Below are 26,041 nucleotides of genomic sequence, written 5' to 3'. Positions count from 1 at the left end.
CATTCCCTGAATACAGTCCAGTCCGCCGATTCAAAGTAGTCCTGTAAATGCCCCTGTGCTTCCCTTGTCCATACCCTCTTGGTCCTCACTACTGTTGCTGCAGCCTTTAGTCTCTGTCTGTACTCAGACAGGTAATCAGACTTTCCAAAGTGTGGGCGTGGGATAGCACAGTGCTCTTGATGGTGGTGTAATAGTGGTCCAGTGTATTGTTTCCTTTGGTGCTACAAGTGATTTGTTGATGATAATTATTTAGTGACTTTTTCAAGCTGGCCTGCTTAAAATCCCCCAAAATGATAGGGATGGCATCAGGATGTGCTGTTTCATGCCTGTTGATAACATCGCTCAGTTTGGCTAGAGCCTGTCTGACATTGGCCTGAGGTGGAATGTACACCGCTACCAAAATGATCACTGAAATTTCCCGCAGAAGGTAAAATAGTCGACACTTGATCGTGAGGTGCTCCAGGCCCAGTGAACAGGAGTGGGACAGCATCGACACGTTCATACACCACGAGGAAATGATCATGAAGCATTCAGAAGGTGCTACACGTAAAATAAAAAACAAAATAAGAGCCCATGGGATTACAGGAAAGATACTAGCATGTATAGAAGATTGGCTGACTTCAGGAAACACAGGAATGAAGGAAGATTTTCTGTTGGTGACTAGTGGTGTTCTGCAGGGTTCAGTGTTGGGACTACTTTTAACAATACATGTCGATGATCTGGATGGCAGAATTGATTTCTTTGTGGGCAGGTTTGCAGATGATATGAAGATAGGTGGAGGGGGGAGGTAGTATTGAGAAGCAAGGAGCCTGCAGAAAGTCCTGGATAGATTTGAATGGGCAAAGAAGTGGCAGATGAAATACAGTATAGTGTATGCTAATGAATTTTCATAGAAAGAACAAAGGTGTTTTCTAAATGCCGAGCAAATTCAGACATCAGACGTTCAGCCTTGGGAGTTCCAGTGCAGGGTTCCCTAAAGGTCAACTTGCAGGCTGAGTCAGTGAAAGGAAGGCAAATCCAATGTTAGCATTCATTTCAAGAGAACAGGAATAAAAAAAACGCAAGGATGTACTGCTGAGGCTTTATAAAGCATTGTTCTGACCGTACATGGAATATGGTAAGCAGTTTTGGATGCCTCATCTTAGAAAGGATGTGCTGGCATTGGAGAGGGTCCAGAGGAGGTTCACAAGAATGATCCCGGGAATGAAGGGGTCAACATATGAAGGCTCTGCCTGGAGTTTAGAAGCTGAGGGGGGAGAGGTGGGTGGGAATCTCGATGACACCTATCAAATATTTAAAGGCCGAAATACAGCAAACATGGAGAGGATGTTTCCTGGAGTCTGGGAGTCTCGGACCACAGGGCATGGCCTCAGAATATAAGGGCGTCCCTTTAGAACAGGGATAAGGAGGAATTTCCTTAGCTAGAAGGTAGTGAATCGGTGGAATTCATTTCCATGGGTGGCTTTGAAGGCCAAGTGATTGGATATATTTAAAGTGGAGGTTGATAGGTTCTTGATTAGTAAGGGAGTTAAAGGTTTGGGGGAGAAGGCAGGAGAATGGGGTTGAGGGGGATAATAAATCAGACAAGATATGGCACAGCTGATTTGATGGGCCAAATGGCCAAATTCTGCTCTGTCTTGTGATCTATGGTCTAAAGTTAGTCCCTTCTGCACACACGATGTCCATATTCCTACCTTTATGTGCCTATCTCAGAGCCTCTTGAATGCCTCCATTGCATTTGCCTGTACCAGCACCCCTGCGAGGGCATTCGGGACACAGACCACTTGGTTTATATATAATTTTTAAAAAAGAATTTGTCCCAGATATCTCCTTTGAACTTGCCTAAGTGCATGCCCTCTGGTATTAGCCATTTCAACCTTAGCGGAGGGAAAAGATCCTGGTTGTACACTCTATGTCTTGCGTAATTTTATAACCATCTGTGTGTTATTATAAAGGCATCTCATCAGCTAATACAATGAGCAGATGTTCTGTCATGCATTAGGCTGAAATGAAGATACTGCTGCCTTTTGTCCGATTCAGACGGAGATTATTCTGCTATTCTAAACAGCTGTTTGCCTTTTAAGTTGGGTGGCTGATAGTTAATTTCCTGTTGTTTGAGTGAAAATGCATTTACCGCAGCAGAGATGAATAGCCTCTAGGGATTTGTGTTACACAGACAAACTTTGAGAATATTGTAATAACATAGGGGTAGACCTTATATGTAAAACAATTAACAAGCTCAAGCTAACAAATGAGGTTACTGACATAAATACTACTAAGAATTATAATCAACAGTTAGTAATTATATATGTGGAACTGTTTACCGTCGGAAATGGCTGCACTGATGTTTTTAAGAGAAAGCAGGATTAGTGCACGAGAAAGATAGGAATAGAGGGACAGCCGATACACATAAAGTGGGGATGCATGTGAGGTGGAATAGTGGCATACATCAAATTATCTGCTGCTGTCTGTGAATTCAATGAAATTCTATGCTATTGTACAGTAGTCCAGGAATACTGGTGTGTTAAGGAATAATGGGTTTGAGTCTGTCAAGGGAATACCATTCTTTTTCAGTATAGTTATATATTGCTCCGAACATTATTTGCTAAAGTATATAGTTCTAAATTTCTGAAGGAATGCAAAGGTAATGATAATGATGAACACTATAAAAGATATTAGTACATAATTAGAATGAAGCAGGTCAATTGAGTTCAACCATCACAGATTTGTAATATCTAATACATCTAATGAAGCTCTCTGATAAAACATAGACTGTCAAGCTTGCCTGAGGGAATGTAGAGGAAGTTATCTAGATATTCTGATGTGAAACTAGGGATGATGCCACCATTCATAACTCAAAATCAAGCCAGAAAAGCATATGCTCACTGTTAACAAGAGGCTACTGCTCTGAGGGGAAAGTTCACTTGGAGAGTGGGGACACTGATAGGCTTGTTTGTCTTTAAGTTTTGGCTTCATATAAAACTCGAGGCCAAGCAGAGGTTACAACAGAGAACCAGATAATACCAAGTTCAATGTCAGCAATACTTGTTGCTTTAAGACAGTTATCCCTTTAAGGATAATGTATTGCACTAAAAATTGTCTGAGGTCCTCTAAAATATAAGGAAAAGTCCAGTAGCAGTCTATGGAGAGTCTTTGAATATACAAAGACAACCTTCTACTGGCTCTATAGAAAAAGGGATCCATCAAGGACTAACTGTGAACATTTGGGAAAATAATGGATTTTTAAAAAAATACAAGCCAAATGATTGGAAGAGTTATGAAAAGTAACACCAATTAACCAAAAATGATTGGAGGGGAAATGGTTATGAGAATAAATTAATGAATATAAAAAGATATAATTTGTATTTTTCTTTGCAGAAGGCACAATTGATATAGCAGTAATAGAAGGGAACAGGCAGTGAGGAACAAAAGATAATTAATGTCATTATGTACTAGGAAAAAAATTGGGACTAAAACTGGAATAAATTCCCTAGCCTGAGAGGGATAAATTTGTCAGAGTTACTTCAGCAATGATTATAAGGTTTAAAAATGCTTGGGTTTCTTTACAATGGATTTAGATGCATTCCAGAGTGAACAATGCCTCTGGACAAATTATTCTGCCACAGTACAAATTGGAACCATTTGCTGATGGTGCTATGACATGGAACATACCAATAATTAGTTCACCAGTGCACTGTCTGGCCTTTTCCAGGATCACTTGGTTCTAAACCTCACTAAAGACTTTGTGTAAATACAAACTTAAAGATTGTGCCCCTTAGTGCGCATGCGCCAGCCGTTCCGATCAGATTCTTACTTTTTAACTTACGTTATTTTTTGTATTTTTTTTCTTCACGGTAACACGTGGAAGCTGAACCCTCTCTAACATGCTGGTAGAGAGTTTTATTTGGGTTTTTAGCCCTGGAAATATTTACGTCCCGACACGCGGGACAGAAGCATGGTCACATTGTTCATTCCAGGGACCAGCTTGCGCTAATGCCGGCCGGTTTAGCAAGCAGAGCGGCAGACACCCCTGCTGAAATCTGGAGGAAAACACACAGCGGATGCAGAGGAGGATCACAAAGTCGAGGAAAGAGGACCGGGTCGAGACAACAGAGATTTATGGAGAAGAGGAGTTCGGTGGGTAATAAAATGGACAAGTTCACGGCGCTAGCCAGGCGTCAGAGAACATTTCGGGAGTGCAATGTTATGTGTTTCACTGGAACGGGGCTGCACGAGGACATATCCGATCAAAACATCTCCATGGACGGCTTCCAGACCGTTCCGGCTGACCAGAAGCGCACTGACAGCGGTAAGCGTAAAGGAGTTGGGTGCTTACTGTTCTGGTTAACAACAGATGGTGCATGCCAGGTCATATTACGATCGAGGAACGTGTTTGTAGACCGGATATTGAACTTTTTACTGTTGGACTTCGGCCACATTCCACCGAGATTCAACACTGGAGGTCATTCCTGCCTGTGGCCATCGAACTTGCAGCTCCTCCTGTGGAGGGTCAGACACCCTGAGCCAATAGACTGGTCCTGGACTTTTTTTCCATCTGGCATAGTTTGCATTTTGTTGTTTGATTGTTTGTTAGGGTTTGTATTGCTATATTTATGCTCTATTCTTCGTTGTTGCGGCTGTAACGAAACCCAATTTCCCTCCGGATCAATAAAGTATATCTATCTACCTATTGTATTCAAAGCAGCATGTGATCAAGTGTGGTATCAAGGAATCTGGATAAGACTGAAATCACTGAGCATTGAGGAGAAACTATCTCCAGAGTGGAATCAAATCCAGACATCCCACCTCTCCCGGAAGTCTCCCGTATATTAATAGTGGCTCCCTGATGCCCACAAATTATATAAAATGTCCCGGAAATCAGTATTTTTTGAGAGAGAAAGCGAGCGAGAGAGAGCGTGAGAGAAAGCGAGCGCGAGAGAAACCACGGGAGAGAGAGTGCGCGAAAGCGAGAGAGAGTGTGAGACAGACCACGAGAGCGAGAGAGCGCGAGAGAGAGAGAGAGTGAGCGCGCGCCATGGCAGAGTGTTCCAAAAAAAGAAAATATAAAACATACATCACCCCAGACTATCCTAAAGTGTACCCCTGCCTAACGGGTCAAAAATAATGACAGTGTGGGTTAAAACTGTAAAAGACATGTTGTGGTGAGCTTAATAGGTGTCACTTGTTCATTAACATAGCTAATGTTATTTAAACTAGCTGGCTAGCTGCTAAGGAGCTACTCTATTGCAGACATCCCACCTCTCCCGGAAGTTCCGGGAGTTTCCCGCAAATTGATGGTGCTACCTTCCTGAAATGAGTTTTTGTAGGGTGGGATGTCTGCAAATCTTACATATAGAAGGGTGGTTGAAGTTGTTGAATATAAATAACCTAGCTCCAGGATTTCACTGCAGGAATTCCTGGGGTCAAGATACTAACCTCTAATCTTCCGTCTTGCGCTAACATCAAAAAGTCCAAAGTGAAGTTTGTTGATGATTTCACAAGACTTTAAAGATGAAGCTTAGACATTTGACAGGATATGAACAACACTGAGGGAACAGCTAATTAGGTGGCAGGAAACATTTGCCTAGAGAGAAAGATGCATCTCTTGTGATATAATATCCAACTTCTCCCCAGCTCTTATAACAAAAGAAATTATGTTGCTGCTCCAGGTAACTTCTTGATCATTGATGGTGACTTAGCAAATATAATTCTGTTGTTAAACTCACTCTTGTTGGAGGTGACGATAGGCTCGTGTTTGTATAGTGAAATTGACACATTATTGCAGTGAAATCATGGAGCCAAGCCATTAACATCCAACAAATACAACCATCTTTCTATGGTTAAGATTTGATTCCAGTGTGCAGACTGTTCTTCCTGTTGTTGAGTAACTTCAGTTTTACTTGGACCCTTGATGCCACACTTGATCGCCTGCTGCCTTGATCACAAAAATAACCACTCTCACCTTTCATCTAGATGCCCTTTGCTTTGTGTTCATCCTAAGGTTTTGATGAGGTTTAGAGCCAAGTGATCTTGGAAAAGGCCAATCAGTACACCGGTGAAAGTGAAAATGAATCTCGGGTTGGATATGGTGATATATGCACTTTGATCATGTTTACTTTGAACTTTGGGCAAATTATTGGTGAGTGCAGTTCGGTAACACCATCGGCAATATCTACCACCAATTAGCAGACTGGAGTAGTCTGATGATTCACATGGTCTGTCCTTCTCTCTCAGGTCAGGACATAGCTGGGAAATTTTCCAGTTGGTGCCAATTAATACTGTGGCAGAACAACTTGTATAGAAATATTGCTCACTCTGCAATGCACCTGAAACGAGAACGTTATCTGGTACCATTATAGAAAAACCCAAGATTTAATAACCCTCTACTTGAAGAAACTTCTCTTCACCTTAGTTCTCTTATGACAGTTTCCATACATTTATTGACATACAGTACAGAGTAGACCCTTTCAGCCCTGCGAGCCGCGCTGCTCAGCATTACCCTGGGATTTAATCCAAGCCTAATCATGGGACAATACACAATGACAAAATAAACCTGCCAACTGGTATGGCATGTCTATGGCAGATGAAGGAGCGAGTGCAGGGATTGGCTGAGAAGGAGTGGCTGATTTAAAAAGCCGGTCGTGAGAAGTGAGCTAACCAGACCTTCGAGGTTGGAGGAGGTGAAGGAGCGAGTGCGGGGATTGGCTGATTTAAAATTATCAGCTAATATAAGCAAGGCTCGCTCTAGGGGAGCAGCCTGTCGGGGAGCGGCCTTGTTGAGGGAAGTGCCTTGCGAGAAAAGTGCGAGTCTTTGGCTCAGGAGTCTTTGGCGAGGAGGCTGAGGGAAGAGACTACGCCACAGTTGGAGAGGTGGAGAAGTGGAGAAGAGATGACCGCTAGGCTGATTCAGTGTGCTGCGTGCATGATGTGGGAGGTCAGGGACACTGATGGTGCCTCTGGCTCTTACACCTGTGGAAAATGTGTCCAGATTCAGTTTCTGAAGGACCGTGTTGCAGCACTGGAGAGGCAACTGGATGACGTTAGGTTAATCCGGGAGAACGAGAGTTTTCCGGACAGGACCTACAGTGAGGTCGTTACACCCAGGATACAGGAAGAGAGTAGGAGGACGACGAAGAGCAAGGAAAGGATGCTTGAAGTACAGGAGACCCCGGGAGATGTGCCTCTCATAAACAGGTTCTCCCTCTTGGAAGCTGTCGGGACAGAAGACAGTGCCAGTCTGAGAGGCGGACGGGTCTGCGAGTCAACAATTGGCGCTGAGGAAAAGTCGAGAAGACAGACTTCAGACAGAACCATGGTAGTAGGGGACTCCATAGTGAGAGGTACAGAAAGGGGTTTCTGTGGCAACAGGCAAGATTTAAGGATGGTGTGTTGCCTCCCTGGTGCCGGGATCCAGGATGTCACGGACCGATTGCAGGGAATCCTCAAGAGTGAAGGTGAACATCCGGAAGTGGTGGTGCATGTCGGCACAAATGATGTGGGGAGGAAGAGGAAAGACATTCTACAGCGCGACTTCAGAGAACTCGGAAGAAGGCTGAAAAGCAGGACTTCCAGGGTGGCTATTTCCGGTTTGCTTCCAGTTCCCCGTGCTGGAGTGGTCAAGAATAGGGAGATAATGGATCTGAATGTGTGGCTGAGGAACTGGTGCAGGGAGCAAGGATTTACATTCTTGGACCACTGGGGTATGTTTCAGGGTAAGGATGAATTGTACAAAAGGGACGGGTTGCACCTTAATGAGCGGGGCACCAGCGTTCTGGCAGGCAGGTTTGCCTCTGCAACACGGGTGTGTTTAAACTAAGTAGTTGGGGGGAGGGGACGAACTGGAAACATAAGGATGGAGATAAAGGGAAAGTGAGAATAAGAAAAGTTAAGAATGACAGCAGAATCAACAGAGCAGGAAGCTCAAGAAGGGATCATACAGTATGGCCAAGTGATATAGGAATTGATATGAAAGGTGAGGGGAGTAATGAATTAAATTATATATGAATGCACGAAGTATAAGAAATAAAGTGGATGAGCTTGAGGCACAGTTGGAAATTGGTAAGTATGATGTGGTGGGAATAACAGAGACATGGCTTCAAGTGGACAGGGCCTGGGAAATGAATATTCAAGGATATACGTCCTATTGAAAGGACAGACTGATGGGCAGAGGGGGTGGGGTGGCTCTGTTGGTGAGGAATGATATTCAGTCCCTTGCGAGGGGGGACATAGAATCAGGAGACGTGGAGTCAGTATGGATAGAACTGAGAAATTCTAAGGGTAGAAAGACCCTAATGGGAGTTATCTACAGGCCCCCAATCAGTAGTCTGGATGTAGGGTGTAAGTTGAATCAAGAGTTAAAATTGGCATGTCGCAAAGGTAATACTACAGTTGTTATGGGGGACTTCAACATGCAGGTAGACTGGAGGAATCAGGTTGGTACTGGACCCCAAGAAAGGGAGTTTGTGGAGACCGTCCGAGATGGATTCTTAGAACAGCTTGTGCTGGAGCCTATCAGAGAGAACGCGATTCTAGATTTAGTGTTGTGCAATGAACCGGATTTGGTCAGGGACCTCGAGGTAAAGGAGCCATTAGGAGGGAGTGACCATAATATGATAAGTTTTAATCTACAATTTGAGAGGGAGAAGGGAAACTCGGAAGAGTCAGTATTACAGTTGAACAAAGGGGACTATGGTGCTATGAGGGAGGAGCTGGTCAAAATTCAATGGAACAATACCCTAGCAGGGATGACAGTGGAACAGCAATGGCAAATGTTTCTGGGAATAATGTGGAAGGTGCAGGATCAGTTCGTTCCAAAGAGGAAGAAAGATCCTAAGGAGAAGTATAACATAGCAAAGACGGGTACAAAGCCGGAGGATTGGCAAACTTTTAAACAGCAACAGAAGGTAACTAAAAAGGCAATACGTGGAGAAAAAATGAGGTATGAAGGTAAACTAGCCAAGAATATAAAGGAGGATAGTAAAAGCTTCTTTAGGTATGTGAAAAGGAGAAAAATAGTTAAGACCAAAATTGGGCCCTTGAAGACAGAAGCGGGTGAATTTATTACGGGTAACAAGGAAATGGCAGATGAGTTGAACAGGTACTTTGGATCTGTCTTCACTAGGGAAGACACAAACAATCTCCCAGATGTAATAGTGGCCAAAGGACCTAGGGTAATGGATGAATTGAAGGAAGTTTATATTAGGCAGGAAGTGGTGTTGGATAGGCTGTTGGGTCTGAAGGCTGATAAGTCCCCGGGACCAGATGGTCTGCATCCCAGGGTACTTAAGGAGGTGGCTTTAGAAATTGTGGACACATTGGTAATCATTTTCCAATGTTCTATAGATTCAGGATCAGTTCCTGTGGATTGGAGGGTGGCTAATGTTGTCCCTCTCTTCAAGAAGGGAGGAAGAGAGAAAATAGGGAATTATAGACCGGTTAGCCTGATGTTGGTGGTGGGAAAGATGCTGGAGTCAATTATAAAAGATGAAATTACGACACATCTGGATAGTAGTAACAGGATTGGTCCGAGTCAACATGGATTTACAAAGGGGAAATCATGCTTGACTAATCTTCTGGAATTTTTTGAGGATGTAACTATGAAAATGGATAAGGGAGAGCCAGTGGATGTGGTGTACTTGGACTTTCAGAAAGCCTTTGATAAAGTCCCACAGAGGAGATTAGTGGGCAAAATTAGGGCACATGGTATTGGAGGCAGAGTACTGACATTGATTGAAAATTGGCTGGCTGACAGAAAACAAAGAGTAGTGATTAACGGGTCCCTTTCGGGGGGGGGGGGTGGTGACCAGTGGGGTACAGCAGGGTTCAGTGCTGGGACCGCAGCTGTTACAATATATATTAATGATTTAGATGAGGGAATTAAAAGTAACATTAGCAAATTTGCCAATGACACAAAGCTGAGTGGCAGTGTGAGATGTGGGGAGGATGTTATGAGTACGCAGGGTGACTTGGACAGGTTGGGTGAGTGGGCAGATGCATGGCAGATGCAGTTTAATGTGGATAAATGTGAGGTTATCCACTTTGGTGGTAAGAACAGGAAGGCAGATTATTATCTAAATGGAGTCAAGTTAGGAAAAGGGGAAGCACAACGAGATCTAGTTGTTCTTGTACATCATTCACTGAAAACAAGCATGCAAGTACAGCAGGCAGTGAAGAAAGCTAATGGCATGCTGGCCTTCATAACAAGGGGAATTGAGTATAAGAGCAAAGGGGTCCTTCTGCAGCTGTACAGGGCCCTGGTGAGACCACACCTGGAGTACTCTGTGCAGTTCTGGTCTCCAAATTTGAGGAAGGACATTCTTGCTATTGAGGGAGTGCAGCATAGGTTCACAAGGTTAACTCCCGGGATGGCGGGACTGTCATATGTCGAAAGATTGGAGCAACTGGGCTTGTATACTCTGGAATTTAGAAGGCTGAGAGGGGATCTTATTGAAACATATAAGATCATTAAGGGATTGGACATGCTGCAGGCAGGAAGCATGTTCCCACTGATGGGTGAGTCCAGAACCAGAGGTCACAGTTTAAGAATTAGGGGTAGGCCATTTAGAACGGAGTTGAGGAAAAACTTTTTCACCCAGAGAGTGGTGGATATATGGAATGCTCTGCCCCAGAAGGCTGTGGAGGCCAAGTCTCTGGATGCCTTCAAAAAAGAGGAGGATAGAGCTCTTAAAGATGGCGGAATCAAAAGTTATGGGGATAGGGCAGGAACTGGATACTGGTAGTGGATGATCAGCCATGATCACAGTGAATGGCGGCGCTGGCTCGAAGGGCCGAATGGCCTACTCCTGCACCTATTGTCTATTATCTATTGTCTTTGTACTAGGGGAGGAAACTGGAGCACCCAGAGGAAATCTACGTGGACACAGGGAGAATGTACAGATTCCTTACAGGCAGCAGTGGAAATTGAATCCGCATTGCTGGTGCTGTAAATAGTTGTGCTAACCACTAAGCAATTGTGCTATTCCCCTTATCTTGAGAATGCTCTATCAAAAGGAAATATGCTCTATTTGCTCTTTTCATTAATTGGTGCTGCAATTTAATACTACTTTAGAAGCAGATCCAACAGATCTATGATGTCTTACGATGTATCACCCTCCATATGAGGTTATCACGACAAAATAATTTACAGAATCAACTATGTTGGTAATTGTTGGTGACCATGGTGTTTACATTGTAATAGTGTTGCAGGGTGAAGATGTGTCTCTACCAAAGGAGGTGTAAGGTGCACCTTCCCTCTGCTAGTATGAGGGTCACCCTTGGGCAAGGTGTAGCACCCGCTTAGCTCTATCCTCATCACCCCCATGATCAGGGTCATGTGAAGCAATGCAACCACTGACTCCAGGCAGAAAATCTCTGAAGAGTAGTGATAATAGCTGGGGTCACCCATCTTGTAAAGACATTGCCCAGAAAAAGGCAATGGCAAACCACTTCAGGAAAGAAAATTGCCAGAAACAATCAGTTTCACAACCTGCTTAAATTACACATAATCTCTTCAAATATCTCAAGCAATTTCTGGATTCTCAATTTTTCCACTTACCGAGTACATACTGCTATAATTAAACAGTTGTGTGCTATACATTGATTTCAGTGTACATGACAGATTCATCAGTCTTTGTAAAGGCTGTTGACAGATATTTACAGATAATATATTTTAATTATTTCACATAGGAATCTATTCTATATTGCAGTATACTAACAAGGAAAGATGCTTTAACAGTACAGTCTGTTTAAATATTGTGAAGAAAATCATAAAAATTGAACAAAGGTGACTTTTTATATGAATTTTCTTTAAAAAAAAATGGCCATGGGGCCTGACCTGAAAAGTACACTCAGTGGCCACTTTATTGGGTACACCAGCTTGTTAATGCAAATATCTAATCAGCCAATCATGTGGCGGCAACTCAATGCATAAAGGCATGCAGACATGATCAAGAGGTTCAGTTGTTCAGACCAAACATCAGAATGAGGAAGAAATGTGATCTAAGTGACTTTGACAGTGGAATAAATGTTGGTGCCTGACAGGGTGGTTTGAGTGTCGCAGAAACTGCCGGTCTCTTGGAATTTTCACACACAACAGTCTCTAGATTTTACAGAGATTGGTGCAAAAAACAGAAAATATCCAGTGAATGGCAGTTCTGTAGGTGAACGAGTAGTCTTTGGAGTACTGCAAGTCTATATCTTTGCTGTTGCTTTGTTGCATGCTTGAGTGCTCGGTGGTGGTGCCAATGCTTTTTTTTTGCTGGTGGGGGAGGGGGAATCGTTGCTTGCTGCCGCGTACGCATGGGAGAGAGGGGAGCCGGGGGGGGACTTTGGGGTTCTAACATTTAACTGTCATTCATACTTTGGGGGCACTCCTGTGTTTTTACGTGGATGGTTGCAAAGAAAAAGCATTTCAGTGTGTATAGTACACATTTCTCTGACATTAAATGTACCTTTGAAACTTATGAAAATAACCTATTAATAAGAAAGGTCAGAAGAGAATGATCAGACTGCTTCAAGCTGACAGGAAGGTGACCATAACTCAAATGAATGTGTGCAGAAGAGCATCTCTGAACACAAAATATGCCAAATGTCTACAGCAGCATAAGACCATAAACCTGCAATCAGCTGCCACTTTAGGTACAGGAGGTATCTAATAAAGTGGACACTGAGTAGTATATATTTTCCTTCATTGCTGGGTTTAAATCTTAGAACTCCTCACCCAATATCACTGTTGGAGTACATTCACAAGAAGGATTGCAGTAGTCAAGAAGGCAATCTGTCATCACTTTCTCAAGGACTTCTGTGGATGCTTTATAAACGCAGGCCCTGCATTTGTATTGCACGCACTGTATAAATTCATGAAGTTGAAAGGTGGCCTCTGGAAGAAGTGAGATGAGGTGAATATAGTTCAGGTGCGCTCAGTATTGGCGAGGGGGGGGGGGTTGGTGAGTGTAATGGAATGTATTAGGAGTATGGAGCCTGTTGCTGCTTTAGATGTTCAGCTGTTTAGGGTTGAAACCAAAGGAGTGTCTGCTAATACCTCAAAAGCCTTCAGAATGGGAAATTTTGTGAGGGTAAGATGTGAATAGTAAGGTTTTGGTGAGGTTGGGCATGCACAAGTAGTCAGGCACAAAATTGGAGACACTGAGGTGGATCCATACTGAGATTTTTAGAAGCATATCAAAGATAAGCTATAATGTAATTTACTGAATGCTTAGTTTTTGTATTAGGCACTAAATTGAAACACAATTATAATTCTTCAATTTGCATAATTGTACTTATTAAATCTCACTCTTTTCTCCCCCTCAAACTGTCTGACTTCACTGGCATTATGAAAATTGTTGATTTTGTCTGTCTCAGCTCATTGGTAATTATCTTGAATCCAAGATAAAGGTGTTGGTTTAAAGTACATCTCAAGGCTTTCTGCATTTAATTTTGGTTGGTATTTCAACGAACTGCTCAGGGAATGCTCCAACAACAAGGCATTCTCCATTGGACAATCTCAATAAAAAACATGCACTGGAGGCACGAAGCAGTACTTTAAGATAAAGTTGAAGAAAAGTTGGATTCAGGCAAATTGAGAGTTTTAAAACAGTACGTAAATATTTGTCTGATTGTTTTGCTTATGGAATTTTAACGGTTAGTTTTCTACTGTTTTTAATTGCATTGGTATATTATACTTTAGGGTAGCTGACGTGTTGCAGATAAAACTCTGAAACAGCTCTAAATGTTTAAGCACTTTTAAGTTTGTGCTTGTGGAATCTCAGCTGATAAGAGGAAAAATATTCTGATCATCAGGATTCACCAATCCAGGAAGACCTGTCACGTCTCTATTGCAGCACCCAAATGTATCCAGTATTTTAGTTTCGGCTCTGCTAGGTAAACGTTCATTCCACAAATCCTTTCATGGAGAAACTAACATTAATCCTGAAATCTTGTATTGGTTTCACGTTGTAGCTTTTTGTTTAAATCCCAGGTTTTAATGTCTTGTGCAAATTTTCACAAGCTCCAAAGGAGAGTGTTAAGTTTTAAAAAGAGCCACAATTAATAACTTTAATTTTTATAATTAGAATTGAGAACTTCAATTAGTTGGGGTGCGGTGGAAAGTGTCAGAAACCACAAAACGCTTTAAGTGAAATACAGGAAGTATGCTTAGGAAGTTCTTGTTAACTGTTTATGTAATACCCTGATTAAAGACCAAGCTTTATTGTATTAATACAGTTATGCTGTTGGGTATTTTATTTTCTGAAGATTTTCTCAAAATGCAATGTGTTCCTTTAATTACATAATACAATTGGGTATTTCATTTGCTGTTTAAATTAATAATTCAGTTGATAAAGTCAGGCTTGTTGTAATATCCAGTAGGATTTGTCTTGCTAACATTTTGTCCAATAAGATGTCCCATAACATTCTAGAGGGATCGGGGTCAGGGGGCCATTTATCTGGAGAGAGTGCAGGAATTTTGGAGGAAGGAGAAAGAAGGAAAATGGAAACACGACAAAAATAGCAGAAGAACATGAACTTACTTGGAAGGACAAATACCGCTGTCAGAAAATCCTCACACAGACTTTGATCTCACAGAGAAAGAGCAGATAACTTTTAATTAGTTAATTATCACAAGACCTTGAAGGAAGTTTGACCCCTTGTCCCTGGATGTGGCGTGGATATTTATGTTTTGTTTGGACTGTGTTTTCATGCAGAATTGTTCAGTATCGTGAGTAAACGAAGTGAAGCAAACCAGACTGATTACGCAACAATGAGCTCCAACAATTATGTGTACGCTATAGGCTAATATATGTGTAATGGGCCCTTATAGTTTAAAATATTTGTCAATACAATTTCAATTTAAGTTTATACTGGTGTGAGTTAAACTCTTTGCTTCCTGGCGAACAGTAAATTTGTATGGGTGTGTCAGTGTTCATACAAGCAACAGTCCTACATTCCCTTAAAAGAACATTCAAACTGTTATGTTTTGTGTTTACCTGAATCAGATTTACCCTAGAAGTGTTTATTTAATGGAAATGGCCTTTTCATCGTTATTCCCCATGCATTGTAGAGTTATGTTGCTGTTAGTTTGTATTCGCGGTACTAGTCAACTCATTATGAGCCTACGGTGAGAGGGTTACAATTACATATTGGATCCCTTTAATCCAGAATAAAACTCCACAGAAAATGCAATATTATCTGATCATGCTGATGTGTACGTTTGAAAGGCAACAGAGGACGCCATCTCCACGGCACTTCACTCTGCCCTGACCCACCTGGACAGCCCCAACTCTTATGTCAGAATGCTGTTCATTGACTTTAGTTTGGCATTCAATACTGTGATCCCCTCCAAGCTGATCACCAAACTTCACCTGTTTGGTATCAGCATATCCCTCTGCAATTGGACCTTGGACTTTCTGACTAACAGACCCTAATCAGTTAAGTTAGACAACCTCTCCTCCTCCACTCTCACCCTGAACACCGGCGTGCCTCAAGGCTGTGTGCTGAGCCCTCTTCTGTACTCCCTTTTCACCTATGACTGCGTTCCTGAACATGGTTCTAACTCCATAATCAAGTTCGCAAACGACACCACGGTGGTTGGTCTGATCAGAGGAAATGACGAGACGGTCTACAGGGACGAAGTTCAGCACCTGGCTGCATGGTGTGCCGACAACAATCTGGCCCTTAACACCCAGAAGACCAAGGAGATCATTGTGAACTTCAGGCATGCCAGGAGTCACATTCACATCCCCATCTACATCAACAGAACTGTAGTGGAGCATGTATCAAGCTTCAAATTCCTGGGTGTCCACATTTGCAAGGATCTCACCTGGTCCCTGAACTCCTCCATCCTGATCAAAAAGGCGTAATAGCGCCTTTATTTCCTGCAGAGCATCAAGAAAGCTCACCTCTGTCCCAGGATACTGACGGACTTTTACCGCTGTACCATTGAGAGCATACTCACCCACTGCATCTCAGTGTGGTATGGCAATTGTCCGTATCAGACTGCAAAGCACTCCAGCGTGTGGGGAAAACTGTCCAGTCGATTATTGGCGCCCAATTGCCCACCATTGAGAACATCTACCATAAACGCTGCCTGGGCAGGGCCAAAAGCATTATCAGGGATGCATCTCACCCTAACCATGGACTTTTTACTCTCCTCCCATCTGGTAGGCGCTACAGGAGCCTCCGCTCCCGCACCAGCAGGCACAGGAAAAGCTTCTTCCCTGAGGCTGTGACACTGCTGAACCTCTCATCACAGTGTTAAGCAGTATTGCATCCATATTGTTCTGTCTCAGTACTTTTATATTTGTGTGCTGTAGCAGTTTTTTTATTCGCAGTTATTTTGTAAATAACACTATTCTTTGCATTTCTGGTCAGATGCTAAATGCATTTCATTGGCTTTGTATCTGTACTTGGCACAATGACAATAAAGTTGAATCTAATCTAATCTTGAAAAATCTAAAGAAGTGATGATGAAGCTGCTGGAACAAATTTGCACTGCTTTATCATCACTCCTTTGGATGGACATTAATTACCGACCTTTCCAACAACATTTACATCCTAAAATTGTTGGATTAACTTTTGCTATGTTTTCAATAATCTAGTTAGCATTGATAAAACTCACACTCAAGCAACAAAGTCCAAAGTTTCTTTGCAAAATTTGCATTGGGACTCAATCTTCAGATGGTTTTCAGAAAAAGGATGTCTATTACTGTATACGTTGGCAACCATAATTGAACTTGGTTTTCAAGAGATGGTCTGATGAGAAGGCTTTGCCCTTAGAATCTGAATGCTTTGCATCTACAAAGTCTTGCACTTCCGCCTGCTTCTACCCATAAATAGCATTCAGCTAACACAGCATTTTAATATTCGAAGAGTACCATAACCAAAGAAATCTGCACTGCAAGTTTGCACATATAGCAAATATATTCTTCCAGACAGCTAATTCAACTGCTCTGAATTAAAATCAGATTGTGAAAAGCTTCCCTGAAATCTGACAAATGCCATTTTGACCGAGAACATGGTAGTTTCTATTTTCAGCTGATTCAGTGTATTCAATAGAGCAGACTTTCTTTTCAGGTGATTATTAAGATCCAGGTTTTCTGGCAAGAACTGAATTTTTTAAAAAAAGCATTTAATAAAATTTCTAGTGTTGATATCAACTCATCCTGCTGCTGTACTCCTTGCGTATTGATAGCTATATTCAAGAAATCAAATTGTGTACAATATTAGAACAATGCAGAATAGTACTGAAATGAACTAAACGATTTTGACATTATCCTATAAATGAACTTGAAACAGTTCATTAAAATCATTAAAACCCAGTAAACAACAAATATTAAAAATACTCCTTCCAGCAATTAAAACACAATATTTTGGGAAATAAGGACTATTAAGTGGCTTATCATTACAAATTTGGAGTTATTCCAAGTAATTCTGAAATAAAGTGGTTACTATTATATAGACAAAGAAAGTAGATACTTTGAATCCTATCAGGAAATTTGAGATGAATGTTGACAGATTAGGAAAAACCATACATATCATCTTTAAGGTCCACTTCAACCAAGAGATGAGGTAGATGGGACACCAGTCTAAACTATCAGTTTAGGCCTATATCAGTGGGCCAGATCTCACTGACCGATTTCTATAATTCCATTCAGTGACTTAAATGGATTAAGTCTGGAACAAATACGGAACTTGTGAACACAAGGGATTCTGCAGATGCTGGAAATCCAAAGCAACACACACAAAATGCTGGAAGAATTCAGCAGGCTAGGCAGAATCTATGAAAACGAATAACAGTTGGCATTTCAGGCCAAGATCCTTCACTGGGACTGATTAAGGGTATCAGCCTGAAATGATGACTGTGGTACTCCTGAACAATGACAAATACTGAAGGGCAAACCTGTCCATTTACTCTTTTGCTAGATTCCACATGGCATAGTTCAGTCTTGCTGAGATTGCTTTCCTAGAGGTATTACTTCATGGATCTTGATGAAGAATCTATGATCAATTATTTTTAAAGAAGAACATAGGGCTGTGTAATTTAGACAATCAGGATCGAGTTTAACATCACCAGCATAGGTCGTAAAATCTGTTGTCTTTGGAGCAGCAGTACAAAGCGATACATAATAGTGAAAAACTTGATTACAGTAAGTATATATATTACATAGTTAAGTAGTCCAAAAATAAAAATTTAAAAATTAAAAATAAAAATAAAGTAAATTTTTTAATAATTTCTGCAAAGTTTTTCATGAGTTGCTTTTATTGCTTCTTATGAAATTTTGTTTCTCATACAACATTAACAGCTGTCAAAGCTGAGGACAGAACATTGCCAACTGTCAAAGCTTTCAATGCTGTTTCAGGGTCTGCTGACCAGATCATACCACCGTTGTTAAAAATGCTTTGGGCCACTATGACAGGCTATCCGTATCTGAATCAGTTAAGTGTGGACAATAGGAGACCTACTTTTGGGAAGGGAGGTCAGACCAGCAAGATTTGTCCCAAAGCATCTTTCAATTACAATACAAACTAGTATTTATCACCCATTCTAATTGTCTTTGAGACCATTTTAGCTCACTGCATGCTTCAACTACTACAATTCGTATAGAGCATATTTCTACAATGTTGTTACATTTGAAACTCCACAATTTTGACCAATGAAGGATTATGGCATATTTCATTGATAGGACACTAATTGAGTTAGAAATCACAGTACTCCCTTGGACCTGCTGTTCATTGCTTTCTAAGTTTTGGAGAATCTTTACTTGGGAGGTGCAGTCTTTCCAGGCTGCTACAGTGCAATTTGTAAATGATAGACAACAAAGCTAAATGTGCTCTGGTAGAGGATTAAACATGTAATGGTAATTTAAGGATTTTCAATCAAGTGACTCTTTCTCCTTGGTCTGTTGAATTTGAGTATAGTTGGAGGTGCACTCAATCAAATTAAAAGAGGGCAATCCATTATGTATACAACTTGTGCCTGATAGATGGACAGAATTCAGAAGTGGGACTGTAAAGGACTTGGAGATCTCTGGTAGAAACCAAGGGGATTGGTAAGCATCGTTAGTTAATTAACTGAAATGGAGAAGTCTTATCTCAGTAGCCCCACTGAGTCTCTTAGTCCTTAAGGAAACAATATATCTTGCTGATTATCATTTAGGACTGCATCTTCCTTTACACTCACTATTCCTTCTGAGAAACAGAAAATAGGGAAGGATGTGGAATGAGAAACAGGCCTGCCATCTGTGTTTCTGAAGGCCTCTTCCACCAGGACAGTACTGTCACTATTTCCTTTCTCCACACATGCAGTGGATGATTCAGTAACAGAAACATCACCAGGGATAAACCACTAATGCACATAGTTGCTCCATTCCTAATGATCTACCTGTGCTCAGTAGGTTGCCTACAAGACAGTGAGATTCATCTGTAAACATCCTGGGCCCTTTGGAATCATCTGAAGGCTGTTCAACAAACTAGTCATGGAGCAGTGTTTCATATTTGAACTTGGGCGTTTAGAAGAGAAAATACTGGTAAGCCAATGTTAGCTGAATGCAGACCTCCAGGAATCTGATAAACTTGGGATGGATAGAATTGATGTACTGATATACAACATCACTGTTGTTGACCAAATCAAAGGTGGGGATGAATTGGCATACAAGAGGGAAAATGAAAATCTGGCTAAGTGGTGCCACAAAAACATCTCACTCAATGTCAACAAAACCAAAGAGCTAATTATTCACTAAAGAAGGGATATGCCAGACGTCCATGAGCTAGTCCTCATCAGAGGAACAGAAGTGAAGGAGATCAGTCCCTTTAAGTTTATTGGCCTCAACATATCAGAGGATCTGTTCTGGGACCAGCAGAGTGTCATCACAAAAAAGGTATGACAGTACCTCAACTTTCTTGTAAGTTTGCGTAGATTTGGCATGTCACCGAATGGTTGCATCATGACCTGGTATGGGAACACCAATGCCCAGGAATAGAAAAGGCTACAGAAAGTGGTGGATACAGCCCAGTCCATCACAAGCAGAGCCCTCCCCACTACTGAGTACATTTACATTCAACACTGCCACAAGAAAGCAGCACCCATCATCAAAGATCCTCACCATTCAGGCAATGCCCTCTTCTTGTTACTACCAATGGGCAGCAGGTACAGAAGCCTTAGGTCTCATAGTTCAGGAACAGTTATTACCCTACAACCATCAGGCTCCTGAACCAGTGCAGATAACTTCATTCACCCCTCTACTCCGAACTGATGCTACAATCTACAGACTCACTCTCAAGGACTCTTTACAACCCATGTTCTCAGTATTATTCTTATTTGCACAGTATTTTTTCATTTGCACACTGGTGTTTGTTAAGCTTTGTCTGTTTATGTATAGTATTTTGTAAAGTTCTGTTATTATTTCTTATTTTTCCTGCAAATACCTGCAAAAAAATGAATTTCAAGGTAGCATACAGTAACATATAATAAATTTACTTTAAACTTTGAATGTTCATTTCTAACGTACGATTCCATGCTTCTGCCATACTTAAGTTCAAGATGGACCGAAACTATTACTGTTCAATATCTCCATATTGGACACCAATATTTGGTCTAACATTTCATTTATCGCAGAGTTAGAATCCAGTTTGAGGCAAACAAGCTGTTTAGAAGGTTCAAAGTATATTTATTATCAAAGCATAGTATGTATACATTATGCAACCTTGAGATTCGGCTCCTAACAGGCAGTCACGAAACGAAGAAACACAAAAAAAAACATAAAAAGGAACACTGTCGAACTCAGAAAAAAAAGCAAATCATGCAAACAATAAATGCAAGTAAATAGCATTCTGAACTGAAGTCCACAGAGAGTCCATCCACAGACCCTTCGATCAGCGCAGAGCGGAGCAACGAGCTGAACCAACCCCGAAACCCTAATCTTTTCAATTTGGCCCAGTGCTTAAGTCGTTGTACAAAACATCGGGTTTAGTCGTTCCGATATGCACTAGGGCCCGTACCTGACCTTTCCAATTTGGCCCGCACTTATATCGATCGAACCTCGGGCCTTCCTTGTTCTCGGTGATGGGCCTGCTGCCTTGCCTCGTTTCTGCCAGATGGAATTGTCTCCAAGTCCAAAGGGAAGTCACAGACTATTGCTTATGACGATCGTTTGTCAGAAAAAGAGTGATTAACAAAGTACTTAGTTGTTTTCCATGTTTCAATAGCCACCAGCCAGAAGTCACTGAGATTCACCACTGCCATCTTAAACCAGATGTGCTCCCAGATTACATGTGAGATTCATGATTTTCACACTGAGCAAGGTATTCTGAGCCGTCTACACATTCAGTCAAAATTTGTTTGCAAAACTTGTTAAGTGCTGATATACTTCAATTGAAAATTATTTGTTGCAACTCGCAATCAAATGAGATTTACAAACAGATACCAAAGTAGATTTGATTCAAGTACCCATCAACTAAGACTTATTGACCCCATAGAGGGGAACATCTGCAGATATACTGTACAGCATGTTTACATATATATTTTATTGCCAGTTTTACTGAGATCTCCAAGATGCATTCTTAATCATTTCTTCTTTTCAGCTGAACTTCCAAAGGATTAGGGGTATACCTCAAAGAACATACAACTTAGCTACTCCTGCTGTACATTTCATGGATCTGCGATATCGTGATTTGGCGGGCTAGACAAAGGAATAAAGGATGATTGCACAGGTGCCAGGCCTGATTCACGTTGAAAAGACCCAAGTAGTGCTGGCTGTGGCTGCAAGGAACCATGGGTATTCAGCACTCCCATGTAAGTCCTGGCCTTTAAGTTCCTGGCATTTTGAATGACAAGGTCCAGTGGATCCATCCAGTGGCTGCCTCTCTGGACTCCATGAGTGACTACAGTGTATTACAAAATACACTGCCATTACTGCCCTAGACTCCTATGAGTAAAGGCGATAGTCATATGGGAACACCACCACCTGCAGGTTCCCCTCCAAGTCATACACCATTCTAGAGACACAAGAAACTGCAGGTGCTGGAATCCGGAGCAACAAGCAATCTGCTGGAGGAAATTAACAGGTTGAATGTGCAGAACTCATCAATTATATCACCTTCGCCACTAACTTCCATCCTACCAAGTACCTTGGGCTCCTGTTCACAACTTCTCCTCTTAGTCACGGTGCAGGGGTTTGACACAAAACATCAATAGTTTCTCTCCTGTTCCAGATGCCGCCGGACCAGCAGAATTCCTCCAGCAGATTGTTTGGCACACTACACTAAACTGCAAATATATAAATTGCCCTTCATCCTTATTCGGTCTAAACCCTGGAACAATGTGAGAGCACCTTCATAGAACAATTGTAGAAGTTCAAGCAAAAGGCTCACAACCAGCTTCTCAATGCAATTAGAGATAGGAAATAAATGCTGGCTGGTCCAACAATGCTTAAATCTCACACACACACACCCCAAAAATAAATAGAGTGAAGTGTTTTTTGATTGCTGGGATTGTCCAGTGGGGAATCCAGCTATGTGATCCCTCACCAATCAGATCTGGTGTGACTTTGGAGATCCCATTTAGTTCAATGGACTTTACCAGCCTGGAGAAAAGAAGGGAATTTTTTTACTTATTATTCTTACCTATTTAATATTATAATTACTTCAGTGATTTATTCTGCTTCTATTTTCTTTAGTTCTTTTTACTTAGTTACAGCAAGTTTAGTAATTGTTAAATGTTTGCTTCTAGCTTTCCCGCTGGTCAAAAGCTGTTAATAGTGTTCAATGGACAGACCTTCAGCGATATGCAGATTGAGGACTCCTTGTACTCCGCCTCAGCATGCTTGGGATTGAGAGCTCCATCACCTGAACCAGGTAAGTGCACACAGGTGGGCAGCAAGCCCAAATAGCAAATAGGAAACAGCATAATAAGTCAACTCAAGGTTTTGTGCTTTTTTTGCAGCAGCAGGGGAAACTGTTAAACAGTCAGCAAATTATTAACTTATTAAGATAGTTAGTTTAGTTTGCTTTTAAATCAATATCCTTCTTAAGTTGTGGTAAGGAAAACATTAAAGCAAAGATAGCCTGGAGCAGTTGTGAGACCACCAGAGACATTTCTGCCGACTACAGAAGAGATAGATTGGGTTGACTGCTGCAATATGTACTCAAGCCAGACGACTAAGGTCCTGTAGTGAGACATTTACAGAAAAGTCTTCCTAAATCAGAGACCCTTTATACAATAGCGGGTGCCAGAGACAGACGACATAACAGAAGGATGTGAAATATACCCAGCAACTAAGGCTCTTTTGTCTTTACTAACTTAAAAATATTATCATGTGTTTGCTTGAAGTTTCAATTGACTTTAGCACCTCTGTTGTGGTTTTTATTACGAAGGAGATGGTGCTTGGGAATCTAGAAAGCCTGAAGGTAGAACATCACCTAGTTCAGATGGACTACACCTCAGGGATCTGAAAGAAGCAGCTGAAGAGTTTCTAGAAGCATTAGTAATGATCTTTCATGAATCACTACATTCTGGAATAGTTCTGGAGGAGTATAAAATTGCAAATGTCACTCCACTCTTTAAAAAGGGAAAGAGACAGAAGAAAGGAAATTATAAGCCAGTTAGCCCAACTTCACTGGTTGGGAAGGTGTTGGAGTCCATTATTAAAGGTGAGGTTTTGGGATACATGGTGGCGCATGATGAATTAGGCCAAAGTCAGCATGGTTTCCTTCAGGGGAAATCTTGCCTGACATATCTGTTGGATTTCTTTGAGGAAATAACAGGAAGGATAGATAAAGGAAAGTCAGTGGATGTTGTTTACTTGGATCTTCAGAAGGCATTTGACAAGATGCCACACATGAGACTGCTTAATAAATTAAAAGCCCGCGGTATTACAGGAAAATACTAGTATGGACAGAAGACTGGCTCACTGGCAGGAGGCAAAGAGTGGGAATAAAGGGGGACTATTGTGGTTGGCGCTAGTGACTAGTAGTTTTCCAGACTCAGTGGGTCGAATGGCCTAATTCTTCTCGTATGTTAGAGTATTATGCGACAATAATGCAAACTTCTAAAAGTTTCCATCATCAGGCCCAAAAAATTTGTGACAACTGTAGAGTGGCATACGTACCAGCCGGGAGACTGGTTACTGGTAGGAGCATGTCAACAAAAGAAATTTCTGGAGGCTCGCTGGTAAGGTCCATTCCAAGTGTTACCGATTACTTACACTACTTTTAAGGTCCACGGGAAGCCGACATTAGGTCAGCAGTGCCTCTGGCCAAACGAACCTTGATGATAAGGATTGATGGACTGAACTCTTATCTTCATTATTTGCCACCTCGAGTATAATGCATGATACATTTTGGGTCATTTGGACATCTATTTTCTGCTTATATGCAGAAGTATCCCACAACAGTAAAACTACTGGCACTTTTTTTTTCTCTTTAGTTATAAATATGGGTCGCATTCTAACCAGTCAGGTTGTTGGGTGAGCTCTGGAGGGCATATAAATTCAGAAGATGGATTGCAAATGCGGCCTATACCCTGAATTGTAGTGAATTTCTTCCTGCGTTTTACCATGATAATAAAACTAAAATTATAAAAGGGAACAGCGAACAGCACTGCCCATAGGAATGACTCTTGCCAATACAAGTGTTTCGAAGGTTGGTATAAACCTACCTGAAATGAAGTATATAAGTTTCTTCATGGGGATAGGGGTGAAGTACATGACTATATCCAGCAAGGGATGGGACAAGATTTAGATAACAGTACATGCAACACATGTGCCACTGGTGTCGCTCCAAATGCTGTTAATGATATTTACATGGTGATTAGCTGCCAGGCCTATCACTGGCCACCAGGAGAACACAAAATGGGATCTTTGGACTGAACCAAAAGGTTGTTGTTATCCTGCCCTCAACTCGTCCACACTCTCTCAACATCCCACTGTGTGGGGCAGCAATTGAAAAAGCATTATGGAAGCGATTCTGGACAATAGCATTTCCACTCTGGCCACCTGCCAGACTCACTTGCAAGAGCATCAATATGGCCTTCACATTTGAAAAATTGGTTAATGATACATCCTTAATGCTATATAATATGAGTCAGGCCATCAATGTCGTCACTGCTGAAGTGGTGGCAATCTGCACTGTCATCCTTCAAAATTGACTAGCATTGAACTTTTTGTTGGCTGAAATGGGTGGTACTTATGCTATCAATAGCTAGGAGTCTGGCACATACATCCCTAATGTGTCTGAGAATATCACCAATTTCGCTGTACACATCTGAGTAGAAGCTGATGTAGAACCTCAGCTTGGGTCCCTTTAGATAGCTTCACTCTTTACTCAGGGGCTGGGCCAATTCCATTGGACAATGGGCAATGGGAGCCACGTTCTTGTTAGTTGTCATGTTCCTTTTAGTCTCATGCCAGAGATTATTCTGTGGAATGTTAGCCCGCAGAACAGCTGCCTCCATCGTGATACAACATCCAATCATCCCTGACGAAACAGCCACAATCTGGGCACACCCAGCCCAGATGGGGTACCTGGCCAAGTACTAAATACCTGTGTTGATCAACTGGTTGGAGTGTTCACTGCGACTAATAACATCTCACTTCAGCAGTCTAAGGTACCCACCTGCTTCAAGCAGGCTTCAAGTATACGGGTGCCCAAGAAGAACATGGTGACCTGCCTCAATGATTTTCATCTGGTAGCACTTACATCCACAGTGATGAAGTGTTTTGAGAGGTTGCTGATGAAATCAATCCTGCCAGAGAAGCAACTTAGATACGCTCCAATTTGCCTAGCGGAGCAGCAGGTTCACAGTTGATGTCATCTCATTGACTCTTCACTTAACCATTGAACATCTGGACAGCAAAGACTGCAGCTCAGCATTCAATACCATCATTTAAGGATAAAGGGGAAGCCTTTTAGGACCAAGATAAGGAAAAACTTCTTCACACAGAGAGTGGTGAATCTGTGGAATTCTCCGCCACAGGAAACAGTTGAGGCCAGTTCATTGGCTATATTTAAGAGGAAGTTAGATATGGCCCTTGTGGCTAAAGGGATCAGGGGG

General features: G+C 41.7%; 1 protein-coding gene and 1 long non-coding RNA gene across 5 annotated transcripts in view; one reads left to right on the top strand and one right to left on the bottom strand.

Annotated features, from left to right (window-relative positions):
• The window catches only part of slc36a4 (solute carrier family 36 member 4), a 299,790-nt gene that overhangs the window by 62,775 nt on the left and 210,974 nt on the right, over positions 1-26,041 (bottom strand). The window lies entirely within an intron of this gene.
• LOC134349484 (uncharacterized) overlaps positions 10,698-26,041 on the top strand; it is a 47,392-nt gene continuing 32,048 nt past the window's right edge. For 2 of the 3 annotated variants that reach the window (XR_010018693.1, XR_010018695.1), the window contains exons 1-2: positions 10,698-13,593; positions 22,721-22,845. This is a non-coding gene — a long non-coding RNA (uncharacterized LOC134349484). Of the gene's footprint in view, positions 13,594-19,881; positions 21,785-22,720; positions 22,846-26,041 lie in introns of those variants that run through there. The other variant, XR_010018694.1, reaches the window with a different exon arrangement.

This window comes from Mobula hypostoma, chromosome 7 (assembly GCF_963921235.1).
Source record: "Mobula hypostoma chromosome 7, sMobHyp1.1, whole genome shotgun sequence".
In the NCBI taxonomy this organism is placed as follows: domain Eukaryota; kingdom Metazoa; phylum Chordata; class Chondrichthyes; order Myliobatiformes; family Myliobatidae; genus Mobula; species Mobula hypostoma.
The sequence above is the reverse complement of the archived record's forward strand: the minus strand, read 5'-3'. Positions and strand labels throughout refer to the sequence as shown.